Source organism: Ictidomys tridecemlineatus, chromosome X, assembly GCF_052094955.1.
Source record: "Ictidomys tridecemlineatus isolate mIctTri1 chromosome X, mIctTri1.hap1, whole genome shotgun sequence".
Lineage (NCBI taxonomy): Eukaryota > Metazoa > Chordata > Mammalia > Rodentia > Sciuridae > Ictidomys > Ictidomys tridecemlineatus.
This window is the reverse complement of record NC_135493.1, coordinates 5,120,508-5,146,930: the sequence shown is the minus strand read 5'-3', so window position 1 is coordinate 5,146,930 and position 26,423 is coordinate 5,120,508. Positions and strand designations below refer to the sequence as shown.

The window sequence follows — 26,423 nt, the reverse complement described above, 5'->3', positions numbered from 1 at the left end:
ATGAAGATATGAATTTGGTGTCAACATACCTTATATACAAACAGACATGAAAAATTGTGGTATATATGTGTATTAAGAATTGTAATGCAAAAAAAAATACTACTTTCCCCTCCTAGTAAAATAGGTGTAACTACAGGACTGTTGTATAGAGTGGAGAAACCACCAATTTACTTACACACCTGTGTCCACCTGAGAAACCACATGGACAGCAGAAGAATTCCAGAACAGCTCTTGATGGGGGAAAATTCTAATTCTCCTTTTCCTTCAAGTTAATAAGGACAACTTTTCTTGATCATCTTTGCCAATTGGTGATGCAGAGATTTCTTATTTGGAGTGAAAGGAATTGTATTGTACCCATGAGGAACTGAAAACAGCTCATGTTATGTGTTATACACTTAGAAATGGGAGTTTGTGAAAAGGATCCACTCAGGAAATCCTGCTTGATTCCACTTGACTACTTCAATATGGAATTCAGTGAATCTCAGACTCTTTGTAGGCAGAGGCACATAGGATCGCCAAACCCTGATTAGCAAGTGGTAACCTGCACAAGATGCCTCTGGGGATCTTGGTGATACGCAGATTTTAGCTCCCTAGGGCTGAGAGTGGCCTGAGAGGCTGCTTCTTAATTTATTCCCAGGTGATCTGGATGCTGCTGGACTTTAGAGTGGACAAAATAAGTCATATGGGGATTTATCTTCAGCATAAACGACTTTATGTCCTCCCAAAATGAGGGAAGTGAAGTCCAGAAAAAGACCAGGGCTCTGGCTTCCTCCAGGAAGGTGCTGAGGATGTCCAGGTGGTCATCCAAAAGGCAATTGATCCATTGCCCCTGACGGGAGTTCCTGCCACATTTGGCTCCTACAGGGCAGTGACAAACAGCATGAAACCCATCGCTGTAAGCAGGAAAATACAGGCAGGCATGGGGTAGTAGTGTGGAAGAGGCTGGCTCATGCCAACCCTTAGTATGTACTTTTCTGAGATGCCTGAGAGAGGAGTGGGATCTGGTCTTACGGATGCCTGAGGGAAACAGGGCAGACCCCCCAATTACTCTTCAGTTTAGGGTCCTCAAATAGACCCCCAAATCTGCTCCAGAGGTGCCCTACCAGCAGCTGACAGTACTCTCTCAAACTTAAACTCCTTTTTTTTTCTGCCTGGCCAAGGGCAGAGCCTCCTGTCTGCAATCTACCAAAGGAGTAGCATGTAGTGGTCGCGAAAACCTCCAGCCTCCGCCAGCCTTGAGCACGCCGGTAGTTCAAAGAGCTCCAGGCAATGCGCAGGCGCAGACTGGAATGCTGGCTGCTGGCCGGTGCAAGTTTCCTTCCTCTGGGGCACTGCTCCACACGTGCAGGTGGCAGCGGACACCACTCTTGTTGCTGCCCCTCATTCAGCGTCCTGGTGGTACTCATCCTGCGGGACCATGCAAGCCCTGGTATCCCCCGTGACTAAGGCCATCTTCGTGGCTCTGTTTCTCTTCGCTATCCTGCTAATCCTCTATGTGATCCTGTGGTACATTTGCCGGGACGTGGACAACGACTACATCTGAAGCAGGTATAGCACACCCACAGCCCCTTAGGGCCCACCCTGAGTACCCGATCCCAGGACTCTGTATATTACGTTCCCTCTCTGAACTCTCGGTTCCTTCCCTATGCCCTGAGCCCCTCTCCCAGATCACTCCCTCGTACTTGGTGCAAGCCTATCCAGGACGCCTGCCTCTTCTCTCAACCCCGCTGGGTCGCCTGCCTCTTCTATTGATCCGTGCTTCTTCCCCAGACCCGGTGACCCTCCCCAGATTCCGTGCCTCTGTACCAATCCTGTGCCTAGTGTCTACCCATGCATTACAATCCCAGGCACCTTTCTCTTAATCCAGACCTCACACCCCTTCCCAGACTCTGTGTCCTTCCCTTGCACTCTACATTCCTGTCCTGGATCTCATACCCTTCTAAGGACCTGGGGATCCCGGGATCCCTTATAAAACTCCCCAAGGTCTTGCATTGCTCCCAAGACCTCAAGGAGGCTCTATACTGATGCCTACCCCTTTCTCAGGCTCCTGTTCTCCTCTCCTAGTCTGGGGCTCTCTCCTCATCTTGTGTTGCTCCCAGGAATCTGCTCATTGTCCCCTAAACTCCACCAGGACCCTGCATCCTTTTCTGAATCTGTGCACTCTCTAGAACCTTAAGATCTTCCCTCCACCCCACCACCAACCCCCACTCTGCAGCAGTCTCCAGATTCTCCCTTCTCCCCAGGAGCCTTTGCCTCACTTTGTCCTGGGGCTTCCAAAGGTCCAGGGAATGAAGAAGTAAAATGAAAGTTTTACCATAATCCTGCACCCTTCTACCACCCTGCATCCCTCCCAGGACCTTTTGGATTTCCCCAAGCAGGAGTGGTTCCTCCTGGTCCTATGCCCCTCTCTTGGATCCCTCTTCACCAAACTCTGAACCCCAGCGCCAGCTCACCTCTCTGAGAACCCACAAATTTCTAAACATGGAACACTGAGGCCAGAAGAAGCTCCTGACTGGTGCCAGTGCCACACTCATTGAACTTCTGTACTCTGGACAGTGGGAGAGCTTTTTGGTAACTGACAGGCCTCCCTCATCCCTGTTTCCCTGTAGGGATCCTATGCCTTCCTTTTCTCTTTGGAGCACTTGATGCTTTCCTCCCTCCCAGGGGTAGGATGCCTAAGTAGCTTAAGTCTGCAAACAAGCTAGCAAGTAACAATTTGACATGCCACTCTGGTCCTACAAGTTTTCTTGAGTTAGGTTCAGTCCCAGAAAGGGGTCCCTGACATTGGAATGATGTGTCAACCTCAATTTTCAAGGGGAATATCATGGATGAGCCTCTCTGGATTGGGAATAATAGAGGTTGGGCCAGGCAAGGTGATCTGATCTGACTGCTTCCAGTTTTCTTTTTCTCCCTTCTGTTCCATTCTTTTTTTCTTCCCTCCCCGTGTCTTTTCCTGATGAAGTCAGTACATCTGCAGGCAGGTGGTAGTCAAGACTGATGATTGTGGCATCGGCCATTGAACCTGCAGTGGACAGTGAGGTAGGAATAAGTGCAAGGAATATGGGTAGGGGCTGCATTTTGTGACCTTGCCTCAGTGAGACATAAAAGTGGATCCTGATTACATTGTTGAGCATAGATTTTTTAAAAATATGTATTTTTTAGTTGTAGTTGGACACAATACCTTTATTTCACTTATTTATTTTTATGTGGTGCTGAGGATCAAACCCAGGGTCTCGCACATGCTAGGAAAGTGCTCTATCGCTGAGCCACAACCCCAGCCCCCCCCCCAGCATAGATTTTAAGTGAGTTCACCACACATTCTTTCCAGAGAGGCTGAAGCAGCCCTTTGGGATAAAATGTACCATCTCAAATGAACCATATTAATGAGCATTCGTGGGTCATTGTAGGCACAGGATAGAAAAGCTGGAGTTTTGGATATGCATAATCCTGGGTTCAAATGCCAAATCAGCATATGATTGGGCAAGTTACATCTCTGAGAATCAGTTATTTCTTCTGATGAATGAAATTAATGACACTATCAAACTCATTGAAAGGATTACATGAAGTACTGTGCCAAAGCTGATGAACAGTTGTAGACACTAAATTCTCAATTAAAGGTAGTTGTCACTTCTGTAAAATTAATCATCTTCTAATAATAACTGAGTTTTTCTACTTACTTTTTGCAGTATAATTTGCATAGAGTAAAATTCACTGCTTTTATAAATGTACATTTCTACAGTTTCTGATAAACACAGCTGTGTAACTACCACAACAAGCAAGGTACAAGCACTTTCTATTGATAACATATAATTAAAATATTTTACATTCAATGCCTTTGAATCTGAGAAAACCAACATCTAAAACTCATTCTAGGTAAGCAAATGTGATGTTCATGATTTGCTTATTTAATTTCTTTGCATGGTACTGGTGTCCTGCCCCATCAAAATACTTCACTATTTTTGCTAATGTTCATTACGGTTAACATTGAAAATAGATTTTTTATATTATACAAGCAATAAATAACTGCATTTTCTTGCAAAAATATACTATCCCAAAGAGAAAAGAGCAATCATTGCACTACTTTGCCCATTCTCCTCCCCAAAAGATTGAAAGTTATTAACCATTTGTTTCTTCTACTTCCTGTCTCTCTTCTTTACATCTCTATTCTCTCTCTCTCTCTCTCTCTCTCTCTCTCTCTCTCTCTCACACACACACACACACACATACACACACACAGCACTTGAACACATGCACACACAGAGTGGTGTTGGATTTTTCTACTTTAGATTTCAGAGGGCCAGAAGGGAATGAAGAAGCAAAATGAAAATCTACAAGGAAGCATAGGAGTCCTGCTCTCTGCTCTTCTTCCCACGCCTTGCCTTTAGGCATTTCTGGGAAAAAGATACCTGCTGATCAGGTCTGTGGGGAGACTGTTTTGGCTTCTGATTCTCTGATTAAAGGTGCTACATGAAGTGCAAAGACTATTTTAAAAGGCAAAGATAGTGCTGGGCATTTGCATAGAGAAGATCAGAGCAGGAAAAAAAAACATTTCCCAAGTATTCTACTTCTTTTCATTGCCCACTTCTTGGATGTGCACCCCTCCAGAGGCAGTATAAAGCCCCTGTTGTTCTTCCTCTTTGTCTGCTGGTGGGGCACTGGAGTACTGCTAATATGGGTTAGTCTTGAACTGAAGTCTTCCACCCCTTAACTGTAGAAACCCCTGAGTCTATCTCAGTGGTCCTGGCAGGGGCTATAAAGTGCCCCATCAACAGTGTGAAGAATGTATCTGGAGAGCCTTGAGATTGGAAACTAGTTATAAGGCAAGAAAGTATGAGGGCCTGACCTTAGGCAGTGGCCACGAAAGCAAGAGGGGTAGAGATGTCTCTGAGTTAGAGCTGAAGACTTTGGTGACTGAATGCATGTAAGGGCACTGGGAGGGTATGGAAGAGGAGAGGGGAGCAAAACTGATATTCTTTGTCTAGCCTAATTGAATAAGAAGCTAGTGATGCTAATAAAATAGTAATGGCTCCCACTGGAAGCAGATGAATGCCCTAGTTCAGCATTCCACAGGCCCTTCTGGGTCTGCTCTGTGCTTACATCACCTTGATTTTTCCTTCATCCCGTCTGACCTAGTGGCATGGGCAGGTGCCTAAGCAGGTATCTATCTGGCTTATAGGGAAAGCTAAAAAAAATATGGCAGCCTATTTATATCTTGAGGTTTCACTTGCAGGCTGTTTCATTAGGGGACACTTGTTTTTTTTTTTTTTTTTAAATTTTTCTTACTTGTTGAAGTCCTCATGCCCATTGATAGAATTCATATAAATTCCATAGAATAATGACTAGAATAAATATGAAATTCAGTTTGTATAGAGGAACAGTGCTCGTCCTATGTACTCACACCATAGCTGAATTTCCATCCTTTCTCCCAACACAGTTTAAAGAGTGGCACTAAAACAAACCACAACCACCTGCTCAAGTCTTGTGGTTTGAAATGGATTGTGTAATATTTCCTCCTTCAATTCCTCCCCAAGAACAAGCTTACATTTTGCAGCATTGAGCAGTGGAGTTTAAATACCTAAATCAGGATAGTGAGAATTCAGAATTTCAACCTATCTGCACAGTTCTTATTTGTCACCACGTTGAACCAAGATCAGCCGCATCAACTCTCTGCTGGTGCACATTCTGGGAAGGTAAAGCAACAAAATTGGTGATTGGAACCCATGCATTTAGGACAGTAATGTAACTCCTTATACCACAGCTGCCAAGTTTCAACAGATGCCTTCCACAGGCCTTTGGAATATTTTCCATTTTTGAACTACCCTTGTGCCCAAACATCAAACATTGACTTCATAAGGAAAAACCATGTCACTGAAAATTCTACTACCCTATAATTGATTGGAAATCTTAGGTGGGCTATAGCTATATCACACAGAAAAAATGAAGTAACAAGCAGGAAAACATAAGGATGAATTTTTGGAAAAGAGGCTGGAAAATATCTGGTTGGGATTCTCTCCTATACTACCATTGTTATTGTTACATTTTCATTATTATTTTTCAGACCTATAGTGGGTAAAGCATAGAATTAGGTGCTAGACTATATATAGAAAAGTATGAGAACTAGTCTTTCCTCTTAAGGACTTTAGAGTTTTGTCAATAAAGAAAGAGTTATATATAGAGAGAAAGGAGAGGGTGAGAGGGAGAGTCAAAGCTTAAATATTTGAGTGTCACATATCCCTCACAAAGGAAGCATACATCCTGTTTGTTTATCTGAGATGGAACACCCATTACACCCTTTGACACAGAAGATTTCCAAAGTTCACTATACCAATGATGACTATCAACAACTGGATGAGCAAGATGTGGCAGGTACGTTAGCAGCCTTAGAAAAACATAGGTGCTTCAGACAGTGGTGGATCAACCTTGAAAAGACTCAGGAGCCTTTTCAGTGTTCAGTGGTCTGGTGGCTAGGAGCACACCAGACTTCCTCTCTAAAGTAAGGAACAAATAATGACAGCTCACATCTTCTACCACTAAGAAGGAAACACAAGGCCTTGGATACCTCTTTAGGTATTGAATAAGGGAATTGAGGGATATAGTGACCTCATTTACTTTCTCTTCCTGTGATGCACATGGGAATTTATGCTTCCTGCTCCAATAACTTTGGGTTCTGTAGTTAGACCAGCACTGTCCAATATGGTAACCACTAGCCACATTTGACTATTTAAATCACGATAAAATACAACTACATATTAAGTTCCTCAGTTACAATAGCCACATTTCAAATACTCAGTAGCCACATGGGTCTAGTGGTCCTTATTGAACAGTGTGGGCTAGGCACTCTGGTTTCCCAAATGGGAATGATTACACCAGGAGTCACAGTAAGAGTTCCATTAACTACCAAGCATGGCTGACAAGTGAATTACAAGTCATGGGCACCTTGGGTTCTTCATATTATGGACCCCACAAGCATGAGAAAGAGTCATCCATCCTATCAGGAGTCATGGGCCCTGGTCATCAGGAGGAGGCAGGTATGTTCTCACATAATAGGAATAGAGGGATAGGTTTGGTAACCAGGTGATCCACTCAAATGTGTCTTGGCGATCCCCTGACTGATTTCTGTGATAAATGGACAAGGGTGCTTTCCATAGCCTGAGAAGGACTTGTGCATTAGGGGCTCAGAACTTTCAGGGATGAAGGTCTGTTTATGCCACCAAGTAAGCCACAGAAAATAGCAAAGGTATTTGTTGAGGCTGAGAGGATTCTATAATGGACAGTGCCTCAGGGAGGCCATGAACATCACTTGTGGCTTTGAAACCAATTGCAGCAGTGGGGGCCATGAATTGCACTCCTGTCTTTCCCCATGGGAAAAAGTCACGCCAGTCCTGAAGGAGTTGTTCTCAAACAAGATTACCTTCCTATGTGAAGCCATTTGATACAAGGACTGTGGGGAGTGGAGCTGCAGTGGTTGCTGTGGTGCCTTCCATGGCCCCACCACCTGACTAAGGTAACCATTCCCTTTGCTAACAAAGGTATTGCTTGATTATGACTCTCTGCTTAGGCCCCTCTCCAGGAGCCTAAGTGAAGGGAATTGCCTCCCTGGTGGCAGCCCACTTCCAAAGACTGGTGAAGAGTTTAGTGGGGAACAGTATAAAGGTCTGGCATACTTGCCTAGATATGAGATATCTCTGCAGGACCATGTGCACTGTAGAGTTCCCCATAGGATTTTCTGAGACCTGTGATACAACTGCATCACAATTTAACTCCTTCCTCTGCCCAGTCCTTCTTCCTTCACTCTCTATAGGTGTTACTTTATTTTTTAAAAATATTTATTTTTTAGTTGTAGGTGGATACAATATCTTTACTTCATTTTTATATGGTGCTGAGGATCACGTGCCTCACGTGTGCTAGCCAAGTGCTTTACTTCTGAGCCACAACCCCAGCCTCTACAGGTGTTACTTTAAACAACAGAATAATCTTCATCTCAGCCATCTACTCAGGAAACCTGACCTAATGCAGTTGCTGTTTTAAATAATGTCCCTTCAAAATTTGTGCACACCTAAAACCTGTAAATGTGACTATCTGGAAATAATAGGGCCTTTGTGTATTATTTGGAAATGGGGTCTATGAAGATATAATCAAGATAAGATGAGATCATATTGGATAAGAGTTGGCCCTAAACCCAATGACTGTTGTTTCCACAAAAAGAGGGAAATTTGGACTCATAGACAAACAGACAACAAAAGAGGAAGGTAATATAAAGATTAAGGCAGTAATATAAAGATTAAGGTACAATGATGTACCTGCTAGCCAGAGAACACCAGTAATTACTGGAAATGAAAATTTAGGAAGAGGAAATAATTATTCAGAGAGATCATGGACTTGCTGGTATATTTGTTTCTGACTTCTACACTCCTGAAACATGAGAGGATAAAATTATGTTATTTTAAGCTCTCTAGATTGTAGTAATTTGTTATGGCAGTTCTAGGAAACTGATATAACTGTCAACAAAATTAAATAATTTTATTGTCAAATACTCCCATTTTTCATTAATGGCTGAAAATTGCAGAACTCCAGAAACACCTTAGGATTTTATTTCTAAGCAGTAAAACTTTTCAGGGTATGTGTTAGTACATTTTGTGCTGCTAAACACAATATCTGAAACTAGTAATTTATAAAGAAGAGAAATTTACTTCATTTAGTTTTGGGGGTTGGGAAGTCCAAGATTAAGGGCCTAGAATCAAAGGGCTTCATGCTACATGATCCCATAGAAGAAAAGTGAAGGGTAAGAGAAAGAGAAAGCCAGTGAGATAGAGAGAGGTTTTAAATAACAAACTCACTCCCATGGTAGCAACAATAATCCATTCATGAGAATACAGTACTAATGACCAAATCACCTTTGAAAGGTTCCAACTCTCAATACTGTTGCATTGGGAGTTTAATTTCCAAGACACAACTTGTAGGGGTACACTCAAACCAGAGCAGGTACACAAAGGCAGATTTCCCTTCTTATTCATTTATAATAAATATTCAATAATACCCATTTGTAAATTGTAGTTCTGAGTACCACTGACTCCCTAGCAATAATCTAAGATCATGAACATGAGGTCCATTGTATCAATATACGTTTAGGAGTCTATTGAGACAGTCTTCACACATCAATGTTTTTTTAATACTCCTTCTCCTCACCATAATAAAAGATGCATTGAGGTTCTAGGATTCAGGTATTAATCCATTAGTTATCAATGATTATTGACTCTATTGTCCTTGATTTCAGAAAATATCACCCTTTCACAAAGTTCAAGGACAACTTAACACCATCCCACATTACTGACCCAGAACACTATGCATCCTAACAGAGGGAGGCCATAGTACTTCTGGCTTGATGTCTTCAGCATAGCTTTTCTTTATAGTCCCAAGCTATGAAAAATACCCTGAAATCAAACCTCATAGGTTTGATTAAGGGGTCCATGAAGAAAAGCTAGGAATGGTGCCTTGCACCTCTGCTTCCCTTTACCTGTCTTTTGTCTTTAGACCATGCATGACAGGATGCCCTTGAAAGAAGTCAGTTTGTACTTACATGTGATGATGTTCCTTGCTTGATTCTCAGTCTGAAAGAATATCTACATCTTGACTGCCTCCTCCTTGATGCTCACTCCCATTCAGGAGACTCTAAGCCATAGGATCACATTATCCAGATATCAAGCCCCTAAAGTCACAAAGACACAACCTATCCAACCTCTGTATCAGAAGTGATTCAGGCCCATGTCATTCATCCCTCCTAATAACTTTTAACCCTGCTATTTGAAGGGTTATTATTTTGAAATTGAATAAACAACTGAAGAAAGCAGACAAAATTATTTCTTATTATATTACCATTCTTGTGGGAGAGAAAGACAAACTATCTGGTGGCAATATGTGACCATAAAGAAAACTAAATCAAAATGATGCACTATGAGGAGTGATGTGGGAACTACTTGATTTTTAAAAAAAAGATTTTGGTCAGAGATTGAACCCAGGGGTGCTTAACCACTGAGCCCCATCCCTAGTCATCTTCATTTTTTATTTAGAGACAGGGTCTTGCTAAGTTGCTCATGGCCTTGCTAAGTTGCTGAGGCTGACTTTGAACTTGCAGTCCCCCTGCCTCAGCCTCCCAAGATGCTAGGATTACAGGCATGTGCCACCGTGCCCAGCTGGGAATTACTTTATGTGGGTGACTTGGAAAGGCCTCTCTGGCACTTAGGCAGAAGCTTGAAGGAAACAATTGTCTACAAAATCTGCAGAGATTTAAGGGAAGAGCCTTCAGGCTGAGAAACCACTAAGGTGGGTTTGGCCCATAGAAGGGAAAGTAGGAGGTCAGTAAAGCTGGTGCAGTGGGAGTCAGTGAAGAATTATTAGACATAGAATAGAAAGCTAATAGAGGGGCAGTCATGGAGGATCATGGAGACAGAAGCATAACCTACTCTTCCAGATTTACCATTATAAACATTATTTCATGGGATTTGTGAATATAACCCCATGGTAAGTCTGCAAGCTTTCTTTAGTTGCTGAGTTATTTTGAGTAAAAAAGCAATAGTAATTTATCACAAGTAATTAAAAAATAACTGCTTTGAGGCCCCAAGAACAGAACTTCCATTACATAGACAGCTGTTTCTCAGGGTGTATGACAGGAAGCTGTCTACCTGGCTTTTCTCATTGGTAGTACTTTCTTGTGGGAGGCTTTCTTGGCAAGTAATGACTTATTTTGTCTACCTTGGATTACTAAAAACCTGTGCCCAAAATGCAACATCCTCCAGTACCAGAGGATATATGGGAAACCAGGAGTTGGGCCCAGAACAGCAGAGAAATGATAGAACTATTTGAATTTGTTCCCAATTTTGAATACCTTGTGGATAATAATTTTCAGCTAAGGCCAATGCTTTGAGTAACAGCAGGATGTGTTTTATGGGCAGCAAAAGCACATGCCATATCCTGCCTGGCTCATACATCATGATAGGGTGGTGCAAATACGTGAATGCGTATTTGGAGGTAAGCATCAAATGTCAGGATAGTGATCTACTTCTTTATCTCAATGAGTGACTGCTATTAGGTTTCAAATGATTACTGTGACCACTGTGCTCTGAAATGGCAGAAGAAGTGAATGGCAGAATGAAATGCAAAACAGATCCAGAAATTTCACAATTTGAGCCTTAATTCATAAGCAGGAGCCATCCCTATGCAGTGTCAGAAATTCCAGGAACAGAGGTCCCCAGGAATACGACTTGGGCTTAGTCAAAACCCAGGATATCAAGCCTACCATGTCTTGCTACTTGTTTTTGCAAATGAGATGATCATTTTAGTCCATGGAATCAGTGGAAAAGTATTAAAAAGAGGTTGTTACTGTTGTGATAACAGTGTGTACCCATCTCACAGTAAGCCAGCATAGTCATGGATAAGTGTTGGGCTCTGAAATCAAAACACTTGGGTTATTTATTTGATGGCTCTGGTGAGTAAAAGCCTGTGATCTGTATATGGCTGCACAGCACCGCACAACAACAACAGAAGCCTCTATGGACATTAAGCGACTTCACAAGGACAGCCCTCTCTGTGAAGTTGCAGACAGTGAGAACATTTCACAGATGCACCAGAGACCTCTGGAGTACCAGAGGATCAGGGCTAGCCTCAACCTGAGGATAATTATATGCCTTTTATAGATCACTTATCACACCAGGCAATGGGATAAGTGCTCCAAGTTCATTACAGTCCCATGGACTAAAGTTTTAGGCATGTTTTAGAAAACTTCCACAAGCTGTTTTGCTTAATTCTGAGGCCACACACCAGTGGCTAATGAGGTCAGGAGTTGCCATTTTAGTAAACACTCACTTAACAATTACTATATGCCAGGCTGCTCTGTATGCGTACAAATATTATCTGATTTAATCTTCATAACTTCCCCATGAAGTAAATACCATCTCTATTCATGGTTTACAGATGAGATGACTGCAACACAGAGAGGTCACAAGCTTACCCAAGGCCACACAGCTAGGAGATGGCAGAGCCAAGAGATTCATATCCCTTATGGCTGGGTTCTAAACCCCTGCTCTTAGTTACACATTTTGTTGCTTCACTTACACCTAGGTCTGTCCAATTAAACTATTCTAGTTTAGAAATACACTTTAATCATAATTATTTTGTCCATATGCTTTAGAATTTCTAGAACTATAGAGCAGAACTTCCTATGTGGCTATGACCCACAATTAGATCATAAACTGCTTAGAGCAAGGATTATGTTCTCATGGTCTCTACTCCTTGTTCCCATCATGGGAACTGACATCCAGCAGAAGATCAGGAAATGTTAGCTAAAATTTTATGCAACATTCACATAATTCTTTGGATCCAATTTATTTATCCTACAATGCATGCAACACATCAACACAATTATAAACACAAGCAAGATCAGTAACACAAGTGAAATTTCTAGAAATATCTATAAGAGAGTTGCTTAATACTCACAGTCAATGATAGACAGAATCAATCTTGTCCAGGTATAACTTTTAAAAGTCACATTTTCATTTAAAAAAATCAGTGAAATTGTGTGAACAAAACAGCATATGGTAAAAGAGAGTTTGTCACAAAGTGAGCCAGCTGAGACAGAGTTCTTCAAGTGCTGGAAGGACATTTAGGAAGAAATGAACCAACCAGGTCCCAGAGAAAGACATAAATTAACCTTCAGGGGTAGTTTGCTACAGTACTTTGATGGGTTCTGGCAATAAAAAATCAAGTCCTCTCCTAAAGTATTCCCTGAAAACTTGAGATTTTTATGTAACTACTTGCTTTAATATAGCCCAAATTAGCTGATTTTTAGCCAGTTAGAGACTGTCTGGTTTTTCAAAATATTTTTTTTACTTGTAGGTAGACACAATTCTTTATTTTTATTTATTTATTTTTATGTGGTTCTGAGGATGGAATCCAGTGCCTCACTCATGCTAGGCGAGTGATGTACTACTGAGCCACAACCCAGCCCCGAGACTGTCTGTTTTTATAAATTGCAAAACTGTACCCAACATCTCCTAGGCAAAGCTAAGATAACTCTGGGGCTCTGAAGTTCTCAAACCAGTTACCCTTCAGAGCTGTCTTATCCAGAGACTCCCCATCATGTTGCTGAGCAACATCACCACGACATGCAAGCTCACTCTGATCCCTGGCAGTTCTCCTGCTCTCCTGCTCTTCCAAGTAGTGAGACCTTGTCCTTATCTCTGGAAGGGCTTATCCTGTGAGGACTTTATCTTTATATGCTATCCTTTTGAAGTGCTTCCCTGTAAGCTGATTGTATGCTTCTGCCATGTCAGAGTCGTATATTTTCCCTTGATCAGTTTCAAACTTCTCGAACTCACTGCAATATTTTTGTATGAAAATGTATAAAATCAGATTGAAAATAATGAATTCACGCATCTATGATTTTGTCAAAATGAACCCAACCATTATGTTATAAATAAAATGCATGAATAAAAGAAAAAGAAATAAAACATGCATATTGTTAAATATAGTCATTGTTGTGAATGGGTCTGAATTTAGGAGAAACTTTTAAAATAGGAGTTATGTTTTCTCTATAGTTTTAGAATTTTTTAAGAAGAATATATGCATGGTTACTTATGTACTTAAAAGTACTAACAACAGAAATAGCAGCTGGGTATTGGTCAGCAAAAATAACTGGTAGTTGATGCAACAGATGAACCTGAAAGTTACTATTTGTGCACATAAATTTTTGATAGTGTGTAAAAGGCTCTCTGCTCTTAGCACACTGATTTTCCAGGTACTTTCTATTTTGGAGTTCCATATTCTTAACCCAGGGTTGCTGCTGAATTAAAATGAAAGCATAGGAATGGTGTACTGGCTATGGCTATAAACAACCAATTCTTTTGCTTCTATTTCACAACAAATGTACTGACAAGGTAGTGCCTCCATATTCCATAAAGGATAGGAGGACTTCTTTTAGTGTGTTGGCTTCCCTCAGGGTCCTTTTTGTCACCATACAGACATAATACAGTGCTGAGAATATAAATGAATTTTTAGTCATATGGTCAGCCTCAGGCTAGGAGCCATGGGTAAAGCATGGGATTCAGATGAATTTAGACCAGTAGTCTTTTCCCAGCCCTGTCACTAGCCAGTGATCCTATGAAAGTCTCCAGTCAGTCAGACTTCAGGTATTCAGCTGCCAAATGAGAATGATAATATCTATCCAGTAGGGTCTGTTGTACCTGGGTACAGTATGTAAAGCACCTGGTGTGGTGCACGGCCCATAATGGAACTGTAGTGAGTGGCAAATGGCTCTTATTTCTGGTAGTATTTGATCCCAACCTCTATGACTCTGGGATGCTGTTTGTATTGTCATTGTTCACTAGAAACATTAGAGATTATGAAGCTCAATAAGATCTGGAATAACAAATTAGTATGTTTGTCTGGTTTGAGTGTCCTTCAAGGGTTCATACATTGCAAGCATAGATCCCCATGTGGCAATATTAAAGGTTGGTGAAACTTTGAAGAGGTGCAGCCTAGTGGAATGTCCTTGGGTCTTTGAAGCATTGACCTCAAAGGGATTAAGGTAGTTAACATGAGAATATAAGTTATTTCTGTGACAATGAGTTGTTATAAAAGAGTGTCTGCCCTCTCTCTGGCTTCTTATCTTATGACATGATCTCCCTCGTACATTCACTCTCACCATTGTAATGCCACCTTTCAAGAGTCCTCACCAGAGCCAGCATCTTGCTCTTGAACCTCCAGAACTGTGAGATAAATAAATGTTTTCTTTATAAAGTATCCAGCCTAATTTTCAGTTTAATGGATGGAGATGGAGAATATTATGCTAAGTAAGCCAATCCCCCAAAAACAAAAGCCAAATATTTTCTCTAATATGAGGATGCTGACTCATATTGGGGATGGGGGGAGCATGGGAGCAATGGAGGAACTCTATATAGGGTAAAGGGGAGAGAGGGGAGGGAGGGGAAGGGAGCGGCCATGGGGGTAGGAAAGATGGTGGAATGAGATGGGCATCATTACCCTAAGTACATGTATGAAGACATGAATGGTGTGACTCTGCTTTGTGTACAACCAGAATTGAATTTAATTGTACTATCATATGTAACAAATTAAAATAAATAAATAATTTAAATTTAAAAAAGAAAAAAAAAATAAAGTATCCAACCTAAGATATTTCTTTACTGCAGTAGAAAAGACTTATATATCACCTTTAAAATACTATTTTGTGGGTGGGACTGTAGCTCAGTGGCAGAGTGCTTGCCTAGCATGCATGAAGCACTGGGTTCAATCCTCGGCATCACATAAAAATAAACAAATTAAATAAAGGCTTTCTGTCCACAACAACTATAAAAAATTTAAAAAGAATTTGAAATAAAATACTGTTTTGCTAATAAAGCTCAATAAATCATTCTTTTCAGAGTATCTATTATTTAACATAGTTGTGGGAGAGTCATACCCACTTGAATAAACCTCAAAGCATCTGTGCTGTGAAGCACTGACTAGATTTCTGGTGTGAAGTAGGGGTACAGGTTTAAACACTTCGTCCTATTCATTCTGCCATTTGCTATTGATGTGGCCTATAGACCCTCCCCAACTTTCCTGCTGTCATTACTTCCCTGCTCCAAACACAAGTACCAGATCAACACACTCTTCTGTCTCCAACAGATTTTCATGTTCTAATTTTTAGATTTTGTTATTCATATTCTTTGTTTTATTAAATTTAATCCTTCCTTCTACAGTTTTCCAGGATTGATTTTGAAAACTTTGTTTTATTAAATTTAATTCTTCCTTCTACAGTTTTCCAGGATTGATTTTGAAAATAGAAGATAGCAGCCTGTACTTCATTATCATCTTGGCAGTTATAGGTAAGGCAATAAATCTGTAAATAAGCAGAATTAGCATCTTTACATAATTTTTCTCCCCTTCATTGAATAGGATATGCTACTTCATTTGTTGATGAATTCTTTTACCTGAATTTATCAGTGGATTTGATTAATTGCCTCTATAAATATCATATATTTCTTAGGTATTATTTTTTTTTTGTTGCTCTTGTGATTGGGTTATTTTCTATTACTTGTTCTAATTAGTTACTTTTCTTTGGAAGGTTCTTGATTTTTCAATAGTGATCTCCCATGTACTATTTTTTCACGTCTCTTATTAATTCTAATTTGTATGTATATTACTTTGAATTCCCTAAATAAATGATCACATTGTCACCAAATATTATCTTTTTTTCATTATATCCCTTAATTATTTCACTATGCATAGTTTTGGCTTTGTGTTCTAGTATACTACTCAAAGGTAAAGGTGTAAAATGCAGCTGTGTATTTTCCATATATAATGGGAACACAGCTAATGTTTTTAAAATTAAAAGTAACAGCTAACATTTTACCTGTATGTTTTATTAAGGACATGAAGAAATGGATATTCCCTTATAATTTCACTATACTGAAAGGTTTTACTGTGAGCCCAAGCTGAATTTCTTTTCTTTTTCCTTTTATTTTTGTGTGTAGGGGGCTACCAGGGATTGAACCTAGGGGTGCTTAACCACTGAGCCACATTCCCAACCCTTTTTATTTTTTACTTTGAGACAGGGTCTTGCTAAATTGCTAAGGCTGGCTTTGATCTTGTGATTCCCCTGCCTCAGCCTCCCCAGCTGCTGGGTTTTCAGGTGTGTGCCACTGCACATGGCTTGTTGAATTTCTTTCTTAGGCTTTTCCCATACCCATTGACAAATGTTTTCCCTTAATTGCTATTGTGTACAGTTACAATTGAAAATATTTTACAATTTAAATAATATCTCCATTCCTTGAATGGAGCTCTTTATCACTTAATTCACTCCTATATTGAATATGTTATAAATTTGTTTAGTATATTTATCACTACGTGACCTTGACCCAAGTGTTCTTCCCAAGGTAGGGAAAATAGTGTTCCCATCTGGTTTTTAAGTCAAGGAGAACTAGTCTAAGAGAATGAGTTAAATCATTCCTCATCTTTTTGTATGCTTTGAGAGAATTTACATAAGACAGTGATCAGTTTTTTTATGGCCACCAGTAGAGCTGAACTCCAAAACTTCTTTGCACTAGAATTTTGAGGGTATTTTGAATATTAAATACAGTTTAAATTTATGTTGGCTTTTGACTTTTGGGTACTGGCTTATTTCATTTAGCAAGATAGTTTCCAGTTCCATCTATTTATCAGCAAATGCCATAATTTCATGCTTTTTTAAGACTCAGTAATACTCCATTGTGTATATATACCACATTTTATTTATCCATCATCTGTTGAAGGGCACCTAAATAGGTTCCATAGCTTGGCTACTGTAAATTGTACTACTATAAAGATTGATGTGGCTGTTTCACTTTAGTATGATGAATTCAGTTTCTGTGTCTTCTAAGGAATTGGCATTTGTTAGTTGTCATTATGGCTTTATAATCCACTAGTTCTGCATTTAGCTTCATTATTTCATACCTGTTATGGTTTAGATATGGTGTCCTCCAAAATCTCATGTGTGAAACAATGTAAGAAGGTTTGGAGGAAAAATGATTTGGATTATAGCTTCGGCCTAATCAGTGAATTGATCCGTGGTGGGATTAATAGAGTGGTGACTAGAGGCAGATGGGGTGTGGCTGGAGAAAGTGGCTCATTGGGGTATGGCTATGGGATATATATTTTGTATCTGGTGAGTGAAGTCTCTCTCTGCTTTCTGATCATCATGTGAGTTGTTTTCCTCTGCCACATTCTTTCCCCATGATATTCAGCCTCACCTTAAGCCCAAGGAATGGAGACGACCTTCTATGGACTAAGACCTCTGAAACTGTGAGCCCTCAAATAAACTTTTCCTCTTCTACAATTATTCTGTTTGGGTCTTTTAGCCACAGCAGCAAAAAACCTGACTAAAACAATACCTTCTACTGCTTTAGGTTTAATATGACATCCAGGCCCTAGTTTATTGAATTGCTTGGGTGATTTAAATATTTCCTGTTTTCTAGTATTTCTGTTTAAGGATGTATATTTCCTTTTGAGTACCACTTGGGTGATATTGCACAGATCATGCTATAAAGTTTTATGTGTATACATATATTTCTGATACATAAATATATACCAATTATAGATGTTTATGTTGTACTAGGTGATGTTCAAATATATGTATACTTTCTGTAATGTTTAAATGAGGTTAAATGTATCTATCTTTTCAAACATTAATTATTTACTTGTGAAAACATTCAAAATATTTTCTTCTAGCTTTTTGAAATATATAGCACATTATCATTATGTATAGTCATGCTACTGAGTATTCAACCATAAGAATTTCTCCTGTCTAATTATAACTTTGAACCCATTGATCAACCTTTCTCCATAACTCCCCAGATTCTTGTCACCACCATTCTACTCTCAACTTCTATGAGATCAACTTTTTTTTAACACTCCAAATATGTTGATGTCATTCAGTACTCATCTTTCTTTTCTGGCCTATTTCACCACATAATGATCTCCTGTTCCTAACCTGTCATCATAAATGGTAGGATTTCATTCTATTTTATGGCTGAATAGTATTCCAAGGTGTATATGTGTCATATTTTGTTTATCCATTCATCCATTGATAGGCATAGAGGTTATTTCCATTTCTTAGCTATTATAAATAGTGCTTCAATGAACATGCAGGTGCAGATGTCTCTTCAACATACTAATATTTTTTTCCTTTCAATAAGTTCCCAGTAGTGGGACTGATGGGTCATATGGTAGTTCTGCCAATTTTGTTTTATTTTTGTTTTGTGGTGCTGGGGATGGAACTCAGGACCTCTCACATGCTAGGAATATGCTCTACCACTGAGATACACTCCCAGCCCTAACCCTAGAAGCTCTATTTTTAATTTTGTGAGGGATAACATACTGATTTCCATAACGACAGAACTAATCTACATTCCCACCAATAGTGTGCAAGAGTTCCTTTTACTCCATCCTCACTAGCACTTGTTATCTTTTGTCTCCTTTTTTTAAAAAAAAATTAGTTGTTAATAGACATATATTTATTTATTTATTCATTCATTCATTCATTTATATGTGGTACTGAGAATTGAACCCATTGCCTCACACATGCTGGGCAAGTGCTCTGCCTCTGAGCTACAACCCCAGCCCCTTTTGTCTTCTTGATAAGAGCCATTCTTCCTGGAGTGAGATGATATCTCATTGTGGTTTAAATGTGCGTTTCCCTGATAATTGTTGATGTTGAACATTTTCCATATTTGTTTGCCATTTGTACATCTTCTGTTGAAAAAATGTTTATTAAAAGCTATTGTCCGTTTTTAATTGAGTTATTTGGGGTTTTTTTTTAAATTGAGATTTGAAGTTCCTTATATGTTCTAAATATAAACTCTTCGTCATATGTAGAGTTTACAAATATTTTCTCCCATTCTGTAGGTTATCTCTTCATTTTGTTGATTGTTTCTTTTGCTGTGCAAAAGTTTTTAGTTAGATGAAATCCAATTTGTCTTATTTTTCTTTTGTTTCCTGTGCTTTTGGGTTCTCATAAAAAAAATCTTTGCCAATTCCAATGTCTAAAGATTCCTACTATGTTTTCTTCTAGTAGCTTCATAGCTTCAGTTATCACATTTCACTCTATAATCTATTCCAAGTTGATTTTTGTGACTGGTGAGAGACAAGAGTCTTCCTTTATTCTTATGAATATGCATATCCAATTTTATCAAAACCATTTGTTTCAAAAGACTGCCTTTTCTCCCCTATCACTTTTGTCAGAAATAAGTTTGTTATAGATGCAATTTTACCTCTAAGTTCTCTGAAATGCAGTGATATGTGTTGTTTATTTGAGATCTTTCTGCTTTCTAAATGTAGACATCGATTGCTATACATTGCCCTCTTAGTACTACTTTGATGTATCCCATATGGTTCTATATTTCTTATTTGTTGCAAAAACCATTTTAAATCCATTTTGAAATAAGTCCTTGATTTGTTGGCTGTTCAGGAGTTATTTAATTAACATGTATTTGTGTGGTTTCCAAAGTTTTTTCTTATTATTGATATCTATTTTATTGCATTATGCTTAGAAGAGATGCTTAAAATGATTTAAATTTTTCAAAATTTGTTAAGGCTTGTATTTTTGGCCTACCATATGATCTGTGTGAGAATGTTCCATGTACCTTGAGAAGGATGTGTATTTTTCAGTTGTTGGATGGAATGTTCTGTAGATGTCGGTTAGGTCCTTTTGGTCTAGGCTATACTTTACTATTTTTGTTGTTGAATCTGTCGGGATGAGCTGTTCATTGCTAAAAGTGCGGTGCTAAATTCCTCTCTAGTATATTTTGTATATTGGATTTATTTAGTATATTGGATTCTATCTCAAGTCTAATAATATTTGCTTTATTTATTTTGGGGCTATGATAATGGGTTCACATGTATTTGTGATTGTTATTTCCTCTTGCTGAATTGACATCTTTACTGTTAGGTAATGATCATCTTTATCTCCTGTCTTCTGATTTTGGTGTAAAGTCTATTTCATCAGAGATACCTAAGGGTATACCTGTTTCCTTTTGGATTCCATTTGAATGGATTATATTATTCCATCCCTTCACTTTCAGTCTATGAATGCAGATGTCTCTTCAACACCTTTATGGTGAGGAAAATCTGGGAATATTGTTTTCTGTCCTTCATTTCTAAATGATAGCTTTTCTCAGTACAATATTCATGGTTAGCATGTTTTTTCCTTAAGTGTGAAAGATGAAATGAATTTTTTGTAAACAACCTATGTGTATGTGTGTAAACATATATGTATATATATTGTGTGTATATATATATATACACACACACACACACACACACAACATGTATGTACACACAGATATGCACAAACATTCAGTCACTTGGAGATTTTAATCCATTTATATTTAAAGTAATTGTCAATAGCTAAGATTTTTCTGTCACTTTGTTATTTGTTTTCTAGTTTTATTATAATTCCTTTATTTCTCCCTCTTACTGTGTTTCTTTGTGGCTAATTGATTTTATTTTGTAGTGTACTTTGATTCCTGTCTTATTATTTTTAATCTATCTAGTATAGATTTATAGTTGCCATAATTTTCAAAAAAATCTCTTGATTATAACAGGTTATTTTGAAATGATAGCAAGTTAAGTTAACTTTGTCAAGATTATAAAGACAATGAGAAAATAAATACTAATAAAATATGTTCATTTGTACTCCATTCCTCCCCATATTTTGAATTTTTAGTGGCCATCCTCTCCATATTTTGAATTTTTGGTGACTAATTTATCTATATTGTTTATCTCCTAATATATAAATGTACTTATTTTTAAAATGTTTAAAAATTCTTCATACTAAAGGTATGAATGTTTTACACAACATGTTTCCAATATTGTAACATTCTGAATTTGTCTATATAGTTACTTTTATTAGTGAGTTTTATACCTTCGTATGTTTAACCCTTACATGTTAGCATCTCTTTCTTATAGTTTGAACTCCCTTTACAGTTTTTTAGAGGACAGGTCTGGTGGGGATAATATCTCTCACCTTTATGGTGAGGAAAATCTGGGAATATTGTTTTCTCTCCTGCATGTCTAAATGATAGGTTTTCTCAGTACAATATTAGTGGTTAGCATGTTTTTTCCTTCAATACTGTGAAAGTCTCTTGCCAGTCTCACCTGGTCTGTAAGATTCCTGTTGAGAATGTTGCTCTCAGGTGAACTGGATTATCCTTATGCATTATTATTTATTCCTTTCTCTTGTTGCTCTGATAATCTCATTTGTGTTTATCTTTGAGCACTTAATGATATATTTTATATCTTTGTAGAATTAAATCTGACTGGTGGCTTTTGAACTTCCTATACCTGGATATTGTATCCATTTCTAGGTTTGGGAGATTTTCTACAATTATTTATTTGAATAGCTTTCTACCTTTCTGGCATTCTTAAGTCTCTTTTGAAATTCAGTAACAAAAATTTTTGCTCTTTTGATCCTTCCCAAAGCTCTTGTAATTGTTCTTTGTTGCTCCTCATTTTTTACTTTTTTTCTTTTCTGACTTTATATTTTATTTTTCAGTAGGCCGTCTTAAAGCTCGATAATCACTTTTTTCTTTGTACCTATTCTATTGTTGTTGATGCCCTATTTGGTGTTCTGGAGATGAAACTCAGGGCCCCATTCATGGTAGGTTTATCTCTGAGATAAACCACTAGTCCTTATCATGTTTTAAATTTTGGCCTTTATACTTTTCAGTTCAAGAATTTGTGTTTTGATTTTTATAATTACTTTAATCTGTTCCATTTTTCTTTTAAAAATATTTTTATTTGTTGATGGACCTTTATTTATTTTTTACTTATTCATATGTGGTACTAAGAATCCAACCCAGTGCCTCACACATGCTAGGCAAGTGCACTTCCACTGAGCTACAGCCCCAGACCCTGTTCCATTTTTTTCTGACAGAATAATTAATCATTTTTGTTTTATTGAAGTGCATTAAATTTCCCTAAAACATCTAATATGGATTCTCTGTGAGTTCACATATATCAGTTTCTGCCACTTTTTTTTGTCTGTTAGACAAGGTATTAGTTCCCTAAAAGTTCTTGATGCTTGTCAGTGTGTGACATTGTTTGCACATTAAAGGATTAGATATTTATTACAGTCTTTATAGACTGGCTTTTTTGGGGTCTGTCCTTCCACAAATTCTAAGCAGGCTACCTAGTTTCTCTGAGACTGTAGTCACTTGCAATTTCAGTACTACACAGTGGCCTAAATCAAGGTTTGCTGTGAATCTGCAGTTTGTGTGATATCACTGTTGCAGCACTAGAGGGCACTCCAAACCCAAATCTGCTGTTAGTATGTTGTTCTGAATGAACTAGGCAGGGTGGCTAGAAAGTCCACCCCCGAAAGCTCCCAGTTGGGCCCAGATTGGGCCCAGATTCTGGGATCATAGTATCAGGAATTTGGGAATGCAAAAGGATTCTTGGATAGTAACATGTATGAAAGGTAAAGTGGGGAAAGATTATTGAAAGGGGGAACCAGAAGACCATGATGCCAGCCCGACAGTCTCCATAAGCCCATGGAGAGAGATTTTTAGCAAAGATTGACTGTTACATGAGGTCAATGTTAGGTGAAAATGATCAGCCACCTGTCATTCTCATTTGAGCCCACATCATCAGTCTTCACCTCATTGACCTTATCTTCATTTCCATGGGTATTACTTCCAAATAAGCCATTAGGTGAGAATCACTTGGAAGAGCTCAAAAAAGCAACCACATTCCACCTAGTGAGTCCTTTATAAAAAAAGGGAATCTGCCTGCCACATCTATGCTTCCCACATGCACATTTTTCTTTTCTTTCAGTTGGGTTGAGTCCTGACTCCCAGGCTCTCCACAATTTTGGACTATGATTGTTAACATGTTACAGGTTTTTTGTTTGTTTTTTTCCACTGAATTCTTGGACTGTTTCTTTTGGAATTGTGTCTTGCCATCTCTTTCAGTAAGATGAAGGAATTTTCAAGTCATCATTTTTAAAATTGCATCTTCACTTTTTGCTGAAATTATAACAATTCAAAACTTGTTTTTACTGCCTTGGTACATTCATGAACCATCACCTACAAGCTCACAAACAACCAGAGGTCTAGAATTTCTGTCATCTACCCCTGGCCCCATCCCCTGCTGGTTCTTGATTTTGTGGATGCACCTACATGTCTCTCCCCCGTCTCTGAACTCTCAGTTATAAGATTACAATCAACATCCTTAACTCTAATCTCTTAGGACTTGCAGCTGTAACTGTTCTCTATAACATTTGGAACTAGGATGATTCTGCAGATCCTATCATTGTCATTTACTGAAGTAGATGCCCCAAACAGGGCATTCTTGCTATCAGCTCCCCTTGAGGGGCTGCCTGTTTCTCTTCTATCTTGCTCTGCAGCAGCCCACCAAGACCAGCCCTGACTCTCTGATTCCATGGCTGAGGAAGACATCCAATTATTACTTTCTCCCTTTTTTGAGGTCAGGTGAAAAAATAAAGAATATATCCCAACATTCGGATCATTTCCTAAATAACCAGGTCAGGAATGCATGCTGACTATAGCTCACTCATCACACAAATCAAAACTCAATGAAACATTTCAGCCTCTATGTCCTGTGTGTAACAGAAGCCTTACAGAAGCCTTAAAACATAGAAGACAATGTACAGGATCATGGTGTGTACATAAACGATATGGAATGAACAGTGGGTCCAGTTTAGAGGGACCCTGAATACAGAGTAAGGAATATGAACATTATTCTGTGTAATTAAATCACAGACTTACATCACATCTGGGCTCCTCTCATCCTTTTTATTTCCTTCTCGGGGCAGGGTTGGACATACTTATGCATGTATAGACTGTCATGTACCTTCTTCACTGGGTTTTAGGAAGGGTTAAACATTTTCTGTTTAAAATGTATACATGAATACCTCAGAAGAAAGGTACCATTTAAAATTCCCATAGGAACCAATTCTTCACTCTTCTTGAGACCAAATTTGCTTCAGTAAGAAATATGTTCACTTCACGTGTCCTTTTTTTTTTTTAATTTCAGGTGAGACTCCACACCTTGGCTACCAGATATCATGGCCCCTAACCCAGGAAAGCCTGAATTTTGATGAGAAACTAAGAACACCAGCAGAGCTTTCTGATTTTGTACTGTGATTCCTCTAATGTATCATCATGGACACAATTGCATTTTAGTCATTGGCTTGTTTCTTTGCTTAGGTATCACCACACAGGCTTGACCTCTCTGTCGCTAGAATGATGACATTGCTATCCAAACATAAGTCTTGAGTCCTTTTGCCCTTAAGCAAAAGTGAAGCAGAATTATTAAGTATATTTCTCACACACCCATTTCCTTGTAATAGTTACAGAAATGTGAGGCCCAGAATTTGACTGTGAAGTCACTTGTTTCTTGTGTAATGGCATTTACATGGACATACTAGCTGAGGATGGGCCAGATGTTTATTTTATTAGGAAGAGAAATAAAATTATCTGTCTCTTAAATATGCCAGGGGGTATTTTAAGGAAATAATTTTAAGCTTCTGGAACCTATGAGAATATTGTAGCTTTGTATTAGTTTGTTTTCTGTTGCTATAACAAAATATCCAAGAGCAGATAATTTATAAAGGTTAAAATGTATTTTCCACAGTTATGGAAGCTAGAATGTCCAACAGTATGGTGCTGGCAACTAGTTGGCATCTTGTGAGAGCTTCCTTGCTGCATCATAACATGGAGAAGACCATCTCATAGAAAGACAGAGCAAGCAATCTAGCTCAGGTCTCTCTTCTTCTTAAAAAGCCACTAAGGCCATCATGGGAAATCTTCATTACCTATATAATACTAATTATACCTCAAAGGCTCCACTTCTGAATACCATTAACATGAACTTTTGTGGGATACACTCAAACCATAACAAGTGCCCTCACGCCCAGCTTAACTTTCCTTCATATTATGGTAACCTACTAGTAATTTCTTCTTGAATGCTACTGTTATCCTTCCAATGTTTGAAGGATATTGGCATAGCTGGTTCACTCTATAAAGATATTTCTCTTGTAATCATTTTGTTCTCTCATAGTCATGTGCTAATTTTCATGAAAAATGTGACTTAAAAGTTCCACATAGACAAGACTCTCTCCCTCTATTGTTGGCTGTGTATGTAGGCACTTCTCCATTCATTTGGAGAAGTGTTATTTGCACCACTGATTCTGTTTGTGTCAACATGTTACGTGTATTGTAGGCTAAATAAAGTCGATCTGACAAGGTTGTGTGTTTTTTATTTTGTTTTGGGGTTCTGGGTATCAAACACAGAGCCTTGCACATGGTAGAGGAGTGCTATACCAGTGAACCACATTCCCAGCCCAAGGTTGTGTGAATTTTATTTAATATGTATTTCCTAATCTCCACTATTTGTTAAGGCCTGTGAAACAAGCTGAGAGTGCAGCATAATGCATAACCCCTGCCCCGAGTAGTTTATGACCTAATGGAGGGGTGTGGCTGCACAGGATGTTCATTCTTTATGGTTCTAAACTGGCTTATAATTATAAGCTATGAATAACAACAGTGCCTACTTCATGGGGTAGCTGCAGATACTAAACATATGACTATCTAAATTCCCAGTACATACATGGCATTTTTGAATGCCCATGTTTCACACAAACAAACAATCCCTTTCAACAGATTTCCCTCCCTGGCTCTAGGCACTCTTGTTTGTCCCCATTATATTGATTTGTCCTAGATGACTAGGTGTTGTTAACTTGCTTTACAATGTTTTCAAAGAGCACCCACCACCATTCTGCAGACTGAATTCCCTGTCAAATAAACCAAAGTCAAGTACCTTGAGTCATTCCAGCTAGGCCCCAGGAAAGCTAGAACAATGAAACACAACTTTAA

At 38.7% G+C, this 26,423-nt stretch overlaps 1 long non-coding RNA gene across 1 annotated transcript; it reads left to right on the top strand.

The window, feature by feature from the left end:
- Positions 1 to 1,290: 1,290 nt before the first annotated feature.
- Positions 1,291 to 25,794, top strand: LOC120889951 (uncharacterized). Its single transcript, XR_005734217.2, has 3 exons — positions 1,291 to 1,548; positions 15,811 to 15,878; positions 24,583 to 25,794. It is a non-coding gene; the product is annotated as an uncharacterized LOC120889951 (long non-coding RNA).
- The last annotated feature ends 629 nt before the right edge of the window (positions 25,795 to 26,423 follow it).